This window comes from Procambarus clarkii, chromosome 50 (genome assembly GCF_040958095.1).
Source record: "Procambarus clarkii isolate CNS0578487 chromosome 50, FALCON_Pclarkii_2.0, whole genome shotgun sequence".
Classification (NCBI taxonomy): Eukaryota; Metazoa; Arthropoda; class Malacostraca; order Decapoda; family Cambaridae; genus Procambarus; species Procambarus clarkii.
Window position 1 is genome coordinate 10,790,699 of NC_091199.1, and position 15,763 is coordinate 10,806,461.

General features: G+C 47.6%; 1 protein-coding gene across 26 annotated transcripts in view; it reads left to right on the top strand.

Annotated features, from left to right (window-relative positions):
- Positions 1-15,763, top strand: part of LOC123772677 (very low-density lipoprotein receptor) — a 656,118-nt gene that overhangs the window by 527,030 nt on the left and 113,325 nt on the right. The gene's annotated exons all lie outside the window — the stretch shown is intronic.

Here is a 15,763-nt window from a genome sequence, read left to right on the forward strand (position 1 = left end):
CCTATTTTACTGCTAGGTAACAGGGGCATAGGGTGAAAGAAACTCTGCCCATTGTTTCTCGCCGGCGCCTGGGATCGAACCCAGGACCACAGGATCACAAATCCAGCGTGCTGTCCGCTCGGCCGACCGGCTCCCTAAGGATATAGGTTAAGGATATAGGAATAATGATGTGGGACACACTATAGTGCTCAGAGAGTTGTAACAAACATAGCAGCTAGGAAAATGAGGTGAATTGTGAGGACCCTCATCATCATCCAACAGCCTGTTGGACCAAGTTATCTCAAGTCAAACCTGGCCCCCTAGGCCGGGCTCCTTTCAGAGCAGGTGAGATATCTGAGCCCCATTTAAGAGCAAATGAGGTATCTGAGCCCCATTTAAGAGGAAATGAGATATCTGAGCCCCTTTTCAGAGCAGGTGAGATATCTGAGCCCCATTTAAGAACAAATGAGATATCTGAGCCCCTTTTCAGAGCAAATGAGATATCTGAGCCCCTTTTCAGAGCAAATGAGATATGAGCCCCATTTAAGAGCAAATGAGATATGAGCCCCATTTAAGAGCAAATGAGATCTGAGCCCCTTTTCAGAGCAAATGAGATATGAGCCCCTTTTCAGAGCAAATGAGATATGAGCCCCATTTAAGAGCAAATGATATATCTGAGCCCCATTTAAGAGCAAATGAGATATCTGAGCCCCTTTTCAGAGCAAATGAGATATCTGAGCCCCTTTTCAGAGCAAATGAGATATCTGAGCCCCTTTTCAGAGCAGGTGAAATATCTGAAACAGAAGGAATTCAGAGTACCTGCACCGCGCATGCGTTTAGGATGTAGAAGATCTCTCGAATTAAACTACAGTTAAACTAAGTCATTAATCTGTAGAATTATTTATAAATTTGATATTTTTATTTAATGGCATAACATATTTCTGTTTTCAAATTATGCCTCTAGGCTTAATGCAATATGAAACAAAATATATTTGATTTGTGAGGTGAGTACCCAACGTTTGCGGCTGGGCGACCAACTGTACCCATTCTTTATTTAAATTCATCCTGTTCTTAAATGTATACTGCAGCCTACATAGGTCAATATTCGTACGGTTTCTTGCCAAAATCTTGTGCGCGCCAAAAATCTTGTGCGCGCCAAAATCTTGTGCGCGCCAAAATCTTGTGCGCGCCAAAAATCTTGTGCGCGCCAAAAATCTTGTGCGCGCCAAAAATCTTGTGCGCGCCAAAAATCTTGTGCGCGCCAAAAATCTTGTGCGCGCCAAAAATCTTGTGCGCGCCAAAAATCTTGTGCGCGCCAAAAATCTTGTGCGCGCCAAAAATCTTGTGCGCGCCAAAAATCTTGTGCGCGCCAAAAATCTTGTGCGCGCCAAAAATCTTGTGCGCGCCAAAAATCTTGTGCGCGCCAAAAATCTTGTGCGCGCCAAAAATCTTGTGCGCGCCAAAAATCTTGTGCGCGCCAAAAATCTTGTGCGCGCCAAAAATCTTGTGCGCGCCAAAAATCTTGTGCGCGCCAAAAATCTTGTACGTGGAACCCGTTCCTTTATGCGAGCAAAACAAAAGAAAACCATCTCTCGCTGTATCGTGTTTCAATTTAAGCATTTATATTTGTAATCGAATTCCATGCGTTACTATATATATATATATATTAAATGTATATATTCCTTATAGCTCTGAAAACTGTGCCAGTGGCATGGGGCTAAATTTGTATGCAGCCCGTTATTGGTAAAAAAAATATTTGAAGGTGTTTGGGTGTAATAAAAAGGAGAATTGAGTATTGCGTTGGGGTGTATCCCTCAACCCCCCCCCCCCCCCCACCCCCCCTGTGTAGTGTAAGTTCGGTGGTGAGTAGTTCGCCGTTTTGTGGCGGGAAGGACAGGTGACGAGCGCCCGTTTTTCGTTTTCTGTTTTTTTTTTATTATTTAAAGTTTGGCAAAGGGGGGTGGGGTGGGGGTGGGGGGGCAAGGAGTGTATATTTTTTCCACCTTTCGTGTTTTTCTCCTGTCGGATATTGGAAGGTAAACTTGTAAACTCGGCCGCTCTTCTCTTACACACTCGTAGACTTTGGGTAGACTTCCGGTTTACTGTGAGGTAATCAAGTGGTTTAATTTTTACGAACTAAAATAAAAAAGACTGAATTATCAAGTCAAAATGTACACTTACGTACATGCTTGTAATACATAGCCAGTATGTATTACTGGCTGTATACATGCGTGTATATAACTCATGAATGTGTACACGAATGCATGTTTGAATTTCAGTGAATTATTGCAAAATGAAACCGACTTGAGCTCCATATAATTGGTGTTAGAGAGAGAGAGAGAGGGAGAGAGAGAGAGAGAGAGAGAGAGAGAGAGAGGGAGAGGGAGGGAGAGGGAGAGGGAGAGAGGGAGGGAGAGAGAGAGAGAGAGAGAGAGAGAGAGAGAGAGAGAGAGGGAGAGGGAGAGAGGGAGAGAGGGAGAGGGGGGGAGGGGGGGGAGGTGGTGATTTGGTAGTTTGATTCATTATATAAATATATCTTAATATTGGACAGGGAAAGATTAATTTGCTCTGTTTTTGTTTAATTATGTATTTTATTTTCCTTCTCACAACAATAACTTTAACATTATTTTGTCTTGCTACTGTTCCCGCACCATTCTGGCCATACCTGGAGCATACCTGGAGAGTGTCTCGAGAGTTGTGCTTCCCGGGGGCCAGGTTCAACTTGTGGTAACTTGGTCCAACAGGCTGTTGCTTGGAGCGGCCCGCAGGCCGACATAGCCACCATTCTGGTCTCTATGACAGGCGTCTGGTGCCTACTGGCGTATTGGCCAGACATCAGAAGTCTCTTTAACACGAGGAAAATCTTTGTACCAGAACGGGAATCGAACTAGCGTCCTGGAGACTCCCAGATACGCGCCTCTACCCCCTCTGTGCCACCCCTCAGTGAAAGACCAAAGTAATTATGGCATTCACATTAAGTCTAATTAATAATTAGTGCCAACGCCAAGATTAAATATTGTGGTGGTGATGTCTCTCACCCGTCTCCTCACCTCTCACCCGTTCTCTCACCTCACCTCTCACCCATTCTCTCACCTCCCCTTGGTCTCTGCTCACTTGCACTTTCTGCCCCCCTCTCTGTCCTCTAATACATTGTCTTGCACACCCTCTCACAGACCCCTCTCACTGCCCTCACTCTCACGCCTCGCCGACTCTCACAGCTCTCACTCTACGACGGACTGCTGGCACCAACAGTTTGCCTGATAAAGAGACCGGGCCCAACTCTGTGTAAACCTCCTCTCCCCACCCCCCCCCTACTCCTCATTTACCAAAAAACACATGGCTCCTCTTAATCTAAATGTCTAAGTAAACTCGACTCTGGTCTTGGCGTGTTTAGGTTAAACATTGGGTAAACTGTTTACAAAGGGGGTGTGTATAAAGAACATGTGTGTTTGTGTGTGTTTGTGGACGTGGGGGGGGGGAGAAGGGTTATCTTGAGAGGTTATCTTGAGATGATTTCGGGGCTTTAGTGTCCCCGCGGCCCGGTCCTCGACCAGGCCTCCACCCCCAGGAAGCAGCCCGTGACAGCTGACTAACTCCCAGGTACCTATTTACTGCTAGGTAACAGGGGCATTCAGGGTGAAAGAAACTTTGCCCATTTGTTTCTGCCTCGTGCGGGAATCGAACCCGCGCCACAGAATTACGAGTCCTGCGCGCTATCCACCAGGCTACGAGGCCCCTTAGGGTGCCAACTTCATCCTTGTGGCGCCTCTCTGTAATCTTTCATTTTGTTGTTGTTGTTTAAGATTCAGCTACTGGGAACTAGAAGTTCCAAGTAGCACGGGCTATGGTGAGCCCGTGATGGACTTACCTGGCACAGGAGCGGGGCTGGAACTTGAAATTGTACCGTCTCATTCTGTATTATTGTGGGTTTTCTGTAGTTTATTTCCTATTTTCTCCCTTCTATCTTCGTTTTATTTCCTATTTTCTCCCTTCTATCTTCGTTTTATTTCCTATTTTCTCCCTTCTATCTTCGTTTTATTTCCTATTTTCTCCCTTCTATCTTCGTTTTATTTCCTATTTTCTCCCTTCTATCTTCGTTTTATTTCCTATTTTCTCCCTTCTATCTTCGTTTTATTTCCTATTTTCTCCCTTCTATCTTCGTTTTATTTCCTATTTTCTCCCTTCTATCTTCGTTTTATTTCCTATTTTCTCCCTTCTATCTTCGTTTTATTTCCTATTTTCTCCCTTCTATCTTCGTTTTATTTCCAATTTTCTCCCTTCTATCTTCGTTTTATTTCCTATTTTCTCCCTTCTATCTTCGTTTTATTTCCTATTTTCTCCCTTCTATCTTCGTTTTATTTCCTATTTTCTCTATTTTTCTTCTATCCATCGCCCAAACTGGCGTCTGTACCTTACTATCCATTCTGCTATCTACCCATTCAGCGTCCCACCATTCTCCCCTTACCTCTTAAAACATTCACTGACTTGTCTATTATGCGATTTTCTTGTATTTTTTTCTAATTGTACCTTGATCTCTTAGGGTATAATGGCCTTTCTTCTCCCTCTTACCTTGCCATGATTTCGGGGCTCAACGTCCCCACGGCCCGGTCCTCGACCAGGCTTCCTCCTGTATCTACAGAACCAAAGATCATATTCACTACTAAAATCCACCATTTAGGGGCTATTCATGCCCGTGCCGCGCTTCTGGTGGTGGCTTAATCTTCGTCAATCAATCAATCAATCAATCAATCACCTCTGTGTCTCAGTTGTCACTTGATAATGGTCCAGAATGGACAGAAACCTCGTCAGAAAACCTTTTAATTTTGTTTTTCAGGTGAATTGGGTCGTTTGTGACTGCGTTATTAGGACTTGTTCTCCGAGAGCTGTGTTGTGAACATGTGGCGTTCACGGTGAACTCACTACTGTTCATTCGTGTTCAAAATTGTTCTCAATTTCAAATGGTTTGGATGCGTGTCAAAAATTGGGTCAGTCTTCTCTCCTATTTTCTCTTATGGTTCAATTTACCCCTCGTTATCATCTCTTGTTTCATGTCTTCTATTCTCTTATCTCCTCGTGTTTTTTTCTGTCACTTCTAATCTACATTATTCTTTGTTATCCCCGTTCATTTATTCTCTCTCTTCTCCTATTCTCCCCCTTCATCTTTCTCCATTCTCACCTGTCCTATCTCTCCACCCTTACCTGTCCTCTCTCCATTCTCACCTGTCCTATCTCTCCACCCTTACCTGTCCTCTCTCCACTCTCACCTGTCCTATCTCTCCACCCTTACCTGTCCTCTCTCCACTCTCACCTGTCCTATCATAGCAGAATAGAACCAGTGAGGAGTAGAGGTGCCATAGACACAGAGCACAGCTGTTCTACACCCGCTCCAAGCAACAGCCTGTTGGACCAAGTTATCACAAGTCGAGCCTGGCCCCTAGGGCGGGCTCAGGGAGTACAAGAACTCATGTAAACCATTTCCAGGTATACTCCAGGTATACTCCAGGTAAATCACTCTATTTTAGTCCTATCTCGTAATATAAATAGCGATGACGTAGCATGACCAATCCTGAGGTACTTTTTGAGCCCTATCCAATCACCGATGATGTGACCTGGATTCCACATTCAACAGGAATTTTGAAGGAGGTGACGTATTTGGGGGAAGAGAACTTTCAGGAGAAAGCACTAAGCCACTACGTCTATATAGCACTGTGAAGGGGTCAGGATAAGGATTAGGGATGGGACGGGGAAAGATATGGGGCCCAAGCACTCGTGAACGGTCGGGGATTGAACGCCGACCTGCATGAAGCGAGACCGTCGCTCTACCGTCCAGCCCAAGTGATTGGGGCGGATCTGGTGGGAGTGGGGAATACCGCACCAGCTGTTGGGCTCGAAGCAGGCTTCCCTGGTCAAATATTCGGCTCTTGCGAGGCACGTATCATAAAACCAGAGCTTCAGTGAGGCTTCCAAGAGGCTTCTGGAGCAAGCGGCGAGGACATGACTTGATGAAGCCTCGATAAGTTATTTTAAACCTGGCGGAAGCCTAGGGGAGCCGGTCGGCCGAGCGGACAGCACGCTGGACTTGTGATCCTGTGGTCCTGGGTTCAATCCCAGGCGCCGGCGAGAAACAATGGGCAGAGTTTCTTTCAGCCTATGCCCCTGTTACCTAGCAGTAAAATAGGTACCTGGGTGTTAGTCAGCTGTCACGGGCTGCTTTCTGGGGGTGGAGGCCTGGTCGAGGACCGGGCCGCGGGGACACTAAAGCCCCGAAATCATCTCAAGATAACCTCAAGATAGCCTTCCTTAAAGTTAAAAGATACCTGGAAGGCTTTGAGGGTTTCTCCGTGGCTGTGGACTCTGGCTCTTGAAGGTTGAGTGTCGCTTAAGCTCTTAAAATCTTTTATCAGGCGCTCAAGCGCAAGGAAACCTGTATCTCATTAAGAGTGAGAGTGGGAGAGTGGGGAGATACCGTAATAGTTCTTACCTATGTCGCTGGGTGAAACGAGTTTTAGCTCTTGGACCCCGGTTAATATACCCGGTAATATTTTAAAACTGCTCGAAGTGTCTTCCAAGATGTCTGCTTTGAGGGGGGGGGGTTCTAATTGCTTATACCACAGCGCTGAATGCAATTAGGCCATTGTTTGATGTCATTGGTGTTAGCAAATTATCTACCTGTGTCTCTTGGCTTTCCCTAATTTGGGATTCTCCTTGTTTTTAAGCCTACCTACCTACCTTGAGGCTACCTTGAGGTGCTTCCGGGGCTTAGTGTCCCCGCGGCCCGGTCGTCGACCAGGCCTCCTGGTTGCTGGACTGATCAACCAGGCTGTTAGACGCGGCAGCTCGCAGCCTGACGTATGAGTCACAGCCTGGTTGATCAGGTATCCTGGTTGATCAGGATACCTGATCAACAGGTAGCCTCTCGCTACCTCTGATTGGTCTATTTTACTGATGGGCTGACATCTCGATCACGCCAGATGTATTTTCAGGTCAGGTCACTGTCGGGTCAGGTCAAGATTGAGGGCTCTGAATTGAGGCCTTAAAGCTTGAGACTTTTACCTCAGGTACCAGTCTCGTAGCAAATCTCCAGCCTGTGGCTATTGCATTCCAGGGCTGGGCTGATGACTGTGTGTGTGTGTGTGTGTGTGTGTGTGTGTGTGTGTGTGTGTGTGTGTGTGTGTGTGTGTGTATGTGTGTGTGTGTGTGTGTGTACGTGTATGTGTGTGTGTGTGTGTGTGTACGTGTGTGTGTGTTCTTGCTTCAAGAACACTACACACTGTGAAGAATGGGGAAACAGAGAGGGAGGGAAAGAGAGAGAGAGAGAAAAAGAGAGAGAGAGAGAGAGAGAGAGGGTGGAGCAGATCTCCCTCAGTTGAGAGGGAGTAGGAGAGGCTGGAACCTGAGGCCATAAGGGCCTATAAGCCACTACACACACACACAAAATCGATGAGATGAAACTGTTGATGCCAGATGCTGTTCCAGGGAGACCCCGCCCTGTGAACCTGACCGAACTGGAAGATAATGCTTCCAGAATACAAGCTACGAACTGGAAGATAATGCTTCCAGAATACAAGCTACGAACTGGAAGATAATGCTTCCAGAATACAAGCTACGAACTGGAAGATAATGCTTCCAGAATACAAGCTACGAACTGGAAGATAATGCTTCCAGAATACAAGCTACGAACTGGAAGATAATGCTTCCAGAATACAAGCTACGAACTGGAACATAACGGTATCCGAAGAAAAATGTCTCGACCGCTTTGGATACGAAAATTTTTAGAGGAAAAAGATGTTGATCTTCAAGACCTGAGAAGAGTAATGTCTTGGGAGAGAGAGACATTGACGGATAGACGGACGGACAGGCAGGCAGACGGACGGACAGGCAGACGGACGGACAGGCAGACGGACGGACAGGCAGACGGACGGACAGGCAGACGGACGGACAGGCAGACGGACGGACAGGCAGACGGACGGACAGGCAGACGGACGGACAGGCAGACGGACGGACAGGCAGACGGACGGACAGGCAGACGGACGGACAGGCAGACGGACGGACAGGCAGACGGACGGACAGGCAGACGGACGGACAGGCAGACGGACGGACAGGCAGACGGACGGACAGGCAGACGGACGGACAGGCAGACGGACGGACAGGCAGACGGACGGACAGGCAGACGGACGGACAGGCAGACGGACGGACAGGCAGACGGACGGACAGGCAGACGGACGGACAGGCAGACGGACGGACAGGCAGACGGACGGACAGGCAGACGGACGGACAGGCAGACGGACGGACAGGCAGACGGACGGACAGGCGGACGGACGGGCAGACGGACGGACAGGCAGACGGACGGACAGGCAGACGGACGGACAGGCAGACGGACGGACAGGCAGACGGACGGACAGGCAGACGGACGGACAGGCAGACGGACGGACAGGCAGACGGACGGACAGGCAGACGGACGGACAGGCAGACGGACGGACAGGCAGACAGACAGACAGACAGACGGACGGACAGAGGCAGACAGGCAGACAGGCAGGCAGACGGACAGGCAGGCAGGCAGACAGACAGACGGACGGACAGGCAGACAGACAGACAGACGGACGGATAACAGCGAGGGTGGAGGAAGGTTCAAGAAGCGGTAGATAAGAATAAGGAAGAAATGACTTCCTCATTCTTAAGCATTAAGAAATTCTTAATGCTTAATCAGGAAGATTCATCATCAACTGAAATTATGAATTCCTAAATGAGAAAATTCTTAATGAATGAGAAATGACTTGGTCCAATAAACTAAGTAACCGATGTTCTTGACGCTATCTTGATATAGTATCGGGGCTTAGCGTCCCCGCGGCCCGGTCCTCGACCAGGCCTCCTTTTTGTTACACACCTCCAGGAAGCAGCCCGTAGCATCAGCTGTCTAACTCCCAGCTACCTACTTACTGCTAGGTGAACAGGGGCATCAGTGTGAAAGAAACTCTGCCTATTGGTTTCCGCCTTCACCGGGGATCGAATCCAGAACTTTAGGATTACGAGCCCCGAGCGCTGTCCACTCAGCCGTCAGGCCTTCGATGTATACTGTATTATTACACCATAACGCATCATATATATGGTGAAATCTTAAGAGAAGGGATCGAACCCGCGTTCTGGGTCGCCTCAGACGTGCGAGCCTCACCCCACTGAACCACGACATGATCTATCACCTTAGGAGAAGGGTCGTGAAGTTGGGAGTGACAAGATGGAATAACTGGAGGTAAATTAGCATGTTTGGTTTATTGTAGATTGCGTATTCGTATTGTAACAATATTGTAGTCTAAAAGCCTTGTTAGTCATGGTTCTCTCCTGTGAGATCTCTCTCTCCTCCCCCCCCCCTCCCATTTCTCCTACTCGCGGGGAAGTGAGTCAAAACAGTTCAGCTCTGCCTCAGGTGATCGATGGGTCAGCAGGCAGGTATTCCCCGCGCTAAGTATCAGTTGACAGTTTTCGCGGGAAAAAACACCTCCGTCCCACTTGACAGTTGGAGCGAGAAGGGAAGGGAACTATCAGGGGGGAAAGCGCCAAGTCATTGCGACTATATAGCACTTGGAACGGGTCAGGATCAGGATTTGGGATGGGACGAGGGAAAGGAATGGTGCCCCAGCCACTTGGACGGTCGAGGATGGAACGCCGACCTGCATCAAGCGAGACCGTCGCTCTACCGTCCAGCCCAAGTGGTTGGAGCGAGAAACAAGGGTTTTTTAAACGCTAAAATATCCTAGACGACTTTAGCTTACTGAGGAACATCGCCAGTAACTCTGACACGCCCTGGGCCGAGGCAGGCGGGGTTGCGAAGCTAGGAAGTGTTCAGAGATCTTTGTACTGAAATCGTTATATCAGCGAGTGATTTGACCTACTGAAACTGACGCGAAGGACTCCATCTGTGCCGCTTGGAGGGGAGACGAGAGAGGTCTGGCACTCATTGTAGATATGTAAAGTTCAGGTTGCACTCCTGCATGATTGACTTGCAACATATTGGCGTGGGATATGTAGTGTGACGTATAAGGAATTCAATGAAAAGTCGGCGTATCATAAACACAATTAGATATCAGTGTATACATTAGAGGCTCATCTCTGATGTATACACGTGTATACATCAGAGACTGATATCTCTCGTGTATATCTCCTGGCAAAAAATATAAGAAATGTCGCAGGAGCAACAGTGGAAGATTTCACGAGAAAATTGGACGAGTTTCTGCTAGAGTCGTCGGATCAACCAGGCTGTTGATGGTTGTGTGGGCCTTCGGGCTATGACGTCAAACAGCCTCACAGACCAGGTCAAGACTGGTCACAGGCGGGACAACTCTGGAAATAGTCAACAGGTAAAACCACAGAAAACGAGAGAGATATTGTAACTAATTCTATCATTTGAACCTTGCCTCCCTGTAGTAACTCCCAGGTAAAACATTAATATATAAGCTATATAACCTTATTATATCATTATATAAGTGCCATCTTCGCATCTTTAATCCACATCCTGATTTTTACCCAAAATCCGCATCCTGATTTTCCTCCAAATACTTCAAGCAAAAAAGTCACTACCAAGGATACACTCGTCAATTTCAACTGTGTAATTAAATAATTCATTTTTTGGCAACTAAATCAATATTATGATTCTCTGTGTGTTATCAATAGACCTGGGGTAGGTTAGGTGTTTTGATTGGGCAATGATTTGTATACGCAATGTGTGTGTGTGTGTGTGTGTGTGTGTGTGTGTGTGTGTGTGTGTGTGAACCATTGGCCAGATGACGGCTCATTCAGCGGCTGCCACCCCTCTGGTTATGAATGGAGAACACTTCACACACACACACACACACACACACACACACACACACACACACACACACACACACACACACACGCGCGCACACGCACGCACGCTTCCAATCACTCGAGTCATGTGTATTGGGGCTTTCATTCATAAGCAGGGGGTGAATAGGGGTTTGAATGGCTGGTTTAACCCTTACACTGTTTCAGTTATTCAGGGGGGGGGGAATGGACGAAGGGAGAGTAGTTTTAAATAACTGTTCAGTTAAGAGTTTTAGAGGTTTTTAAGAGTTAAAGAGGTTTTTAGCTTGGAGTTGTCTTAAGATTCCGACGCCTGGCGTTCCTTGAGAGGTTACCTTGAGGTGTTTTCGGGGCTTAGCGTTCCCGCGGCCCGGTCGTCGACAGTTCGGTCCCAGTTATTGAATGGAGAATTTGAGACCGTCCCAAATATTGGGACGGTCTCAAAGCTCTCAAAATGGAAAGTTTTCATATAATATATTCATGGAAGATGACCTTGAAGGCCACGTCCCAAATTTGCACAGTAGAATAACAACATTCTGGAGCGAAAGATACGGAATAGTTTTTTTTATTAAAGAGTCATATATACTCTTTAGGCTTAAGTTACCGAATCCCCCCCCCTTTCCCTCTGCCCCCCCCAATATTATCTTCCCGTCCCCCCTCTCTCTCCCACCCCCTCCCTCTCTCTTCCCCCCTCTCCCTCCCACCCCCTCCCTCTCTCTCCCTTTCCCACCCCCTCCCTCTCTCTCTCCCCCTTTCCCACCCCCCCCCTCTCTCTCTCCCTCCCAACCTCCCCCCCGGTCTCTCCCTCTCCCACCCCCTCCCTCTCTCTCCCCCTACCCCCCCCTCTCTCTTCCCCTACCCCCCCCCCCCTCTCTCCCCCTAACACCCCCCCCTCCCCCTCCCAACTCCTCATTTTGTCCGGAATATTAAATCGTTGTGACCATTTCTTTTGACGTTCCTAATTACAACAAAAATATTGTACCTCGCCTGGAGGTGTGTAGAGGCTTTGTCTTTGTCGCCTTTGTCTTTGTATTGATGTTGCTGGATGTTGCTGGACGTATTGTTTGCCGTTTTGTTTGTTTGCTTTTTGTGTTTGGCGGCTTTTGTTGCGTTTTTGTTATCGTAACACTCTTATAGCAAAGGTAAACAATTGGGGTTTTGTTAATATATTTACTACTGTTGCTCGCGTTGTTTCCAGGAGGTACGCAGGCTACATGTGCCATCAGCCAATCAGCATCGCGCATTCAATAAGTAAAAATATGCCCTCAGCCAATCAGTATCGCGCTTTCAAAAAAGTAAAAATATGCCCTCAGCCAATCAGCATCGCTCATTCAAAAAGTAAAAATATACCATCAGCCAATCAGCATCGCTCATTCAAAAAGTAAAAATATGCCATCAGCCAATCAGCATCGCTCATTCAAAAAGTAAAAATATGCCCTCAGCCAATCAGCATCGCGCACAAAACGTAAATATGCCATCAGCCAATCAGCATCGCTCATTCAAAAAGTAAAAATATGCCATCAGCCAATCAGCATCGATCATTCAAAAAGTAAAAATATACCATCATCCAATCAACGTCGCGCTATCAAAAAAACGGTTGACAGAAAATGGCGCTAAATACTTTTACATACCCCCGCTATGTATATTTTCCGAGCGATGGTGTATCGTGAATGTTCCACTGACAGACGAACCGGAACGTCTTCCCCAAGCAGTCAAAGAGGAATTTGAATGCGTTAGGCTAACCAGGACATTTCCTTAAAGTATTGGTAAGATGAAGACTGTAGGCGGGGAAGAGCGCTGTTCAACGCCTCCAAGCCTCTGTTATGCCTCCTTTTAGGGAGATTCGTAGGCAGATGAAGGCGTACGTGTTCGTATTAGTATGGAAATGAGATTTGAAGGTGGATGAGCGCAGGCGAAGGAATGTAGCGATTCCTAAAAGGCTGGAGCAGATATAGGCGTGCGTGGGGGTTGAGCTCTGGCTCTTTGGTCCCGTCTTTCAACCGTCAATCAACAGGTGTACAGGTTCTTGAGCCTATTTGGCTCTATTATATGTACACGTGAAACTGTGTATGGAGTCTGTCTCCACCACATCACTTCCGAATGGTGTGTGTGTGTGTGTGTGTGTGTGTGTGTGTGTGTGTGTGTGTGTGTGTGTGTGTGTGTGTGTGTGTGTGTGTGTGTGTGTGTACGCTACTATGTGTGCCTGGAGGTAGAGCTTCAGCTCTCGAACCCTCCTCCCCATCTTTTCCAACTGCTTGCCACCTCGTGCAATGAGTCCCAGGATTTATCAAGCATTTACGCATCCCCCTTACGAAACCTGTACATCTCTCTTCATATAGCGGCAGTGTTTTACCTTTATTAAACTGTTACTTGAGATAGGAAGCGCTACGAGGGTGTTTAAAACAATACTAACCTCGGGTTGTGGAGTTTCCAAGCCTGTAAACTGTTTAATAAACGTCAACAAATCCGCCATGATTCAGGAAAGATGGAGAGGCTTCGCAAGTGCGTAGATGTTCGAGGAATCTCACCGCCGTGGTAGGTAGAAGTACATGTCTTTTTAAACATATCTACTTTAAAATGTTGCGGGGATGAGGTCGCATCAGCCCCCAGCCGTCTCTTTGTCTAGTGCGCGCGCGCGCGTGTGTTATTGAACAACAGTTGTTGACAATTGGAGATAATGGGGCCAGATTCACGAAAGCACTTGCGAACGTGTCCATCTTTCCTCAATCTTTGACGGCTTTGGTTACATTTATTAAACAGTTTATAAGCATGAAAACTTGCCAATCAACTGTTGTTATTGTTATAAACAGCCTCCTGGTGCTTCGGAGCTCATTAACTGTTTAATAATTGGAAACAAAGCCGCCAAAGATTGAGAAAAGATTTACAGGTTCGTAAGTGCTTTCGTGAATCTGGCCCAATGTTATTGTCCGGACTGGAGACGTAGATGTTGTTATAGATTCAGCTACTCGGAAGAAGTTCCAAGTAGCACGGGCTATGGCGAGCCCGTAACTTACGTGGCACAGGAGCGGGGCAAGTAGCACGGGCTATGGTGAGCCCGTAGTGGACTTACCTGGCACAGGAGCGGGGCAAGTAGCACGGGCTATGGTGAGCCCGTAGTGGACTTACCTGGCACAGGAGCGGTGCCTCGTGGGAGACGTAGAGTACATAATCAGCTTTTATCTCAATCTCATCGTGTGTGTGTGTGTATTCACCTAGTTATATTTACCTAGTTGTGCTTGCGGGGGTTAAGCTTAGCTCTTTCGGCCCGCCTCTCAACTATCAACTTTTACTAACTACATTTTTTTTCTTTCCGCACCACACACACCCCAGGAAGCAGCCCGTGACAGCTGACTAACTCCAAGGTACCTATTTGCTGCTAGGTAACAGGGGCATTCAGGGTGAAAGAAACTGTGCCCATTTGTTTCTGCCTGGTGCGGGAATCGAACCCGCGCCACAGAATTACGAGTCCTGCACACTATCCACCAAGCTACCAGGGCCCCCTCGGCAGTGGGGGACCCCTCCCTGTGTGTGTGTGTGTGTGTGTGTGTGTGTGTGTGTGTGTGTGTGTGTGTGTGTGTGTGTGTGTGTGTGTGTTGGAGCAACCAGGCTGTACGTATAAGCAAGTCAGCGGGGCCGCTTTAGCAATATAGTCAAGCCTGGCCTCAGGCTGGGCGTGTGGAGTACAATAACTCTCGAGACTCACTCCAGGTAAGATCCAGGTAAGATAAGGGAACCCAACACATTGTAATTTCACACTTTTAGTCTTCGGATCATCTAGATGGCTCGAAGAGTCCCAGGGGCCAGAATTCGTAAAGCATTGGCGAAACCTTTACATCTTCCCTCAGTCAAGGCGGCTTTGTTTACATTTATTAAACAGCTCGAGTGCCAAAGCGCTACCAGATTGTCTGTAACAATAATAATCTTGGATTGCGAAATTTCGAAGCTCGTCAACCGTTTAATAAATAAGGACTTTAGAGGAAAGATGTAAAGATTTCGTAAATAGCTGCGTAAATGTTTGTGCGCATTTTGGCCGTCTTTGTCCCGTTCTTTGCTGGAGTTTACTTGCTGGCCGAGATGCGGGAAATCTTTAACAAGAGGAATTCCGATCCTCTTTTGTTTGTTCGCCCTGGCAAGTTTGCGCGCCAAGATACGTGGAAGCTGATCTCTGAGTCTTGTTTGTTCGCTATTAAAAGTTCTGGCAGGAGGGCGGCGGAGGATTGGTTCTGACCCGGGATAGTGTTGGCGGCTGTACCTTGACCAGAACTGAGAACTAGAACTCGGCTCTAGCCTAATGGAACCGAGTGGGGGGACATAGCGTCGGAGGCTCCTACAGTTTCCCGCGAATTTCTGGGAATGTCTTTTCATCCACTTCGCTGGCGTTGGGCTGCCGAGTAAGATAAAAACTCCTTGCCGGGATATATCAAGAGTGCCCAAGTCAGGATGGGGATGGCGCATGGCCCTCGGCCTGGTTTATTGGACTTTTTACCCGTGAGTGGTCGGGTATATAACACGGGTGGTACTCGCACAAGGGGAAACAAGTAGTGGAAATTTAGTACCAAAGATGAGCCACAGAGACATTAGAAAGAACATTTTCAGAGTCAGGGTAGTTAACAAATGGAATTCACGAAGCAATGATGTTGTTGAGACTGACTCCATATACAGTTTCAAGTATAGATATGATAGAGCCCAAATATGCTCAGGAACCTGTACACCGGTTCCTGAGTCAACGGACAGCTGAGAGGCGGGACCAAAGAGTCGAAGCTCAACCCGCACAAGCACAACTAGATGAGAACAGGTCTTCGCGGCCGACTGCACAGTAAATTACATTATTTTCCAGCCTTACATTCTACGGTGGTATCTGCTTCTACTCCCCGAGGCCAGGCTTGACTTGAGAGCTTGGTCCAACAGGCTGTTGCTTGGAGCGGCCCGCAGGCCCACATACCCACCACAGCCCGGCCCGAGGCCA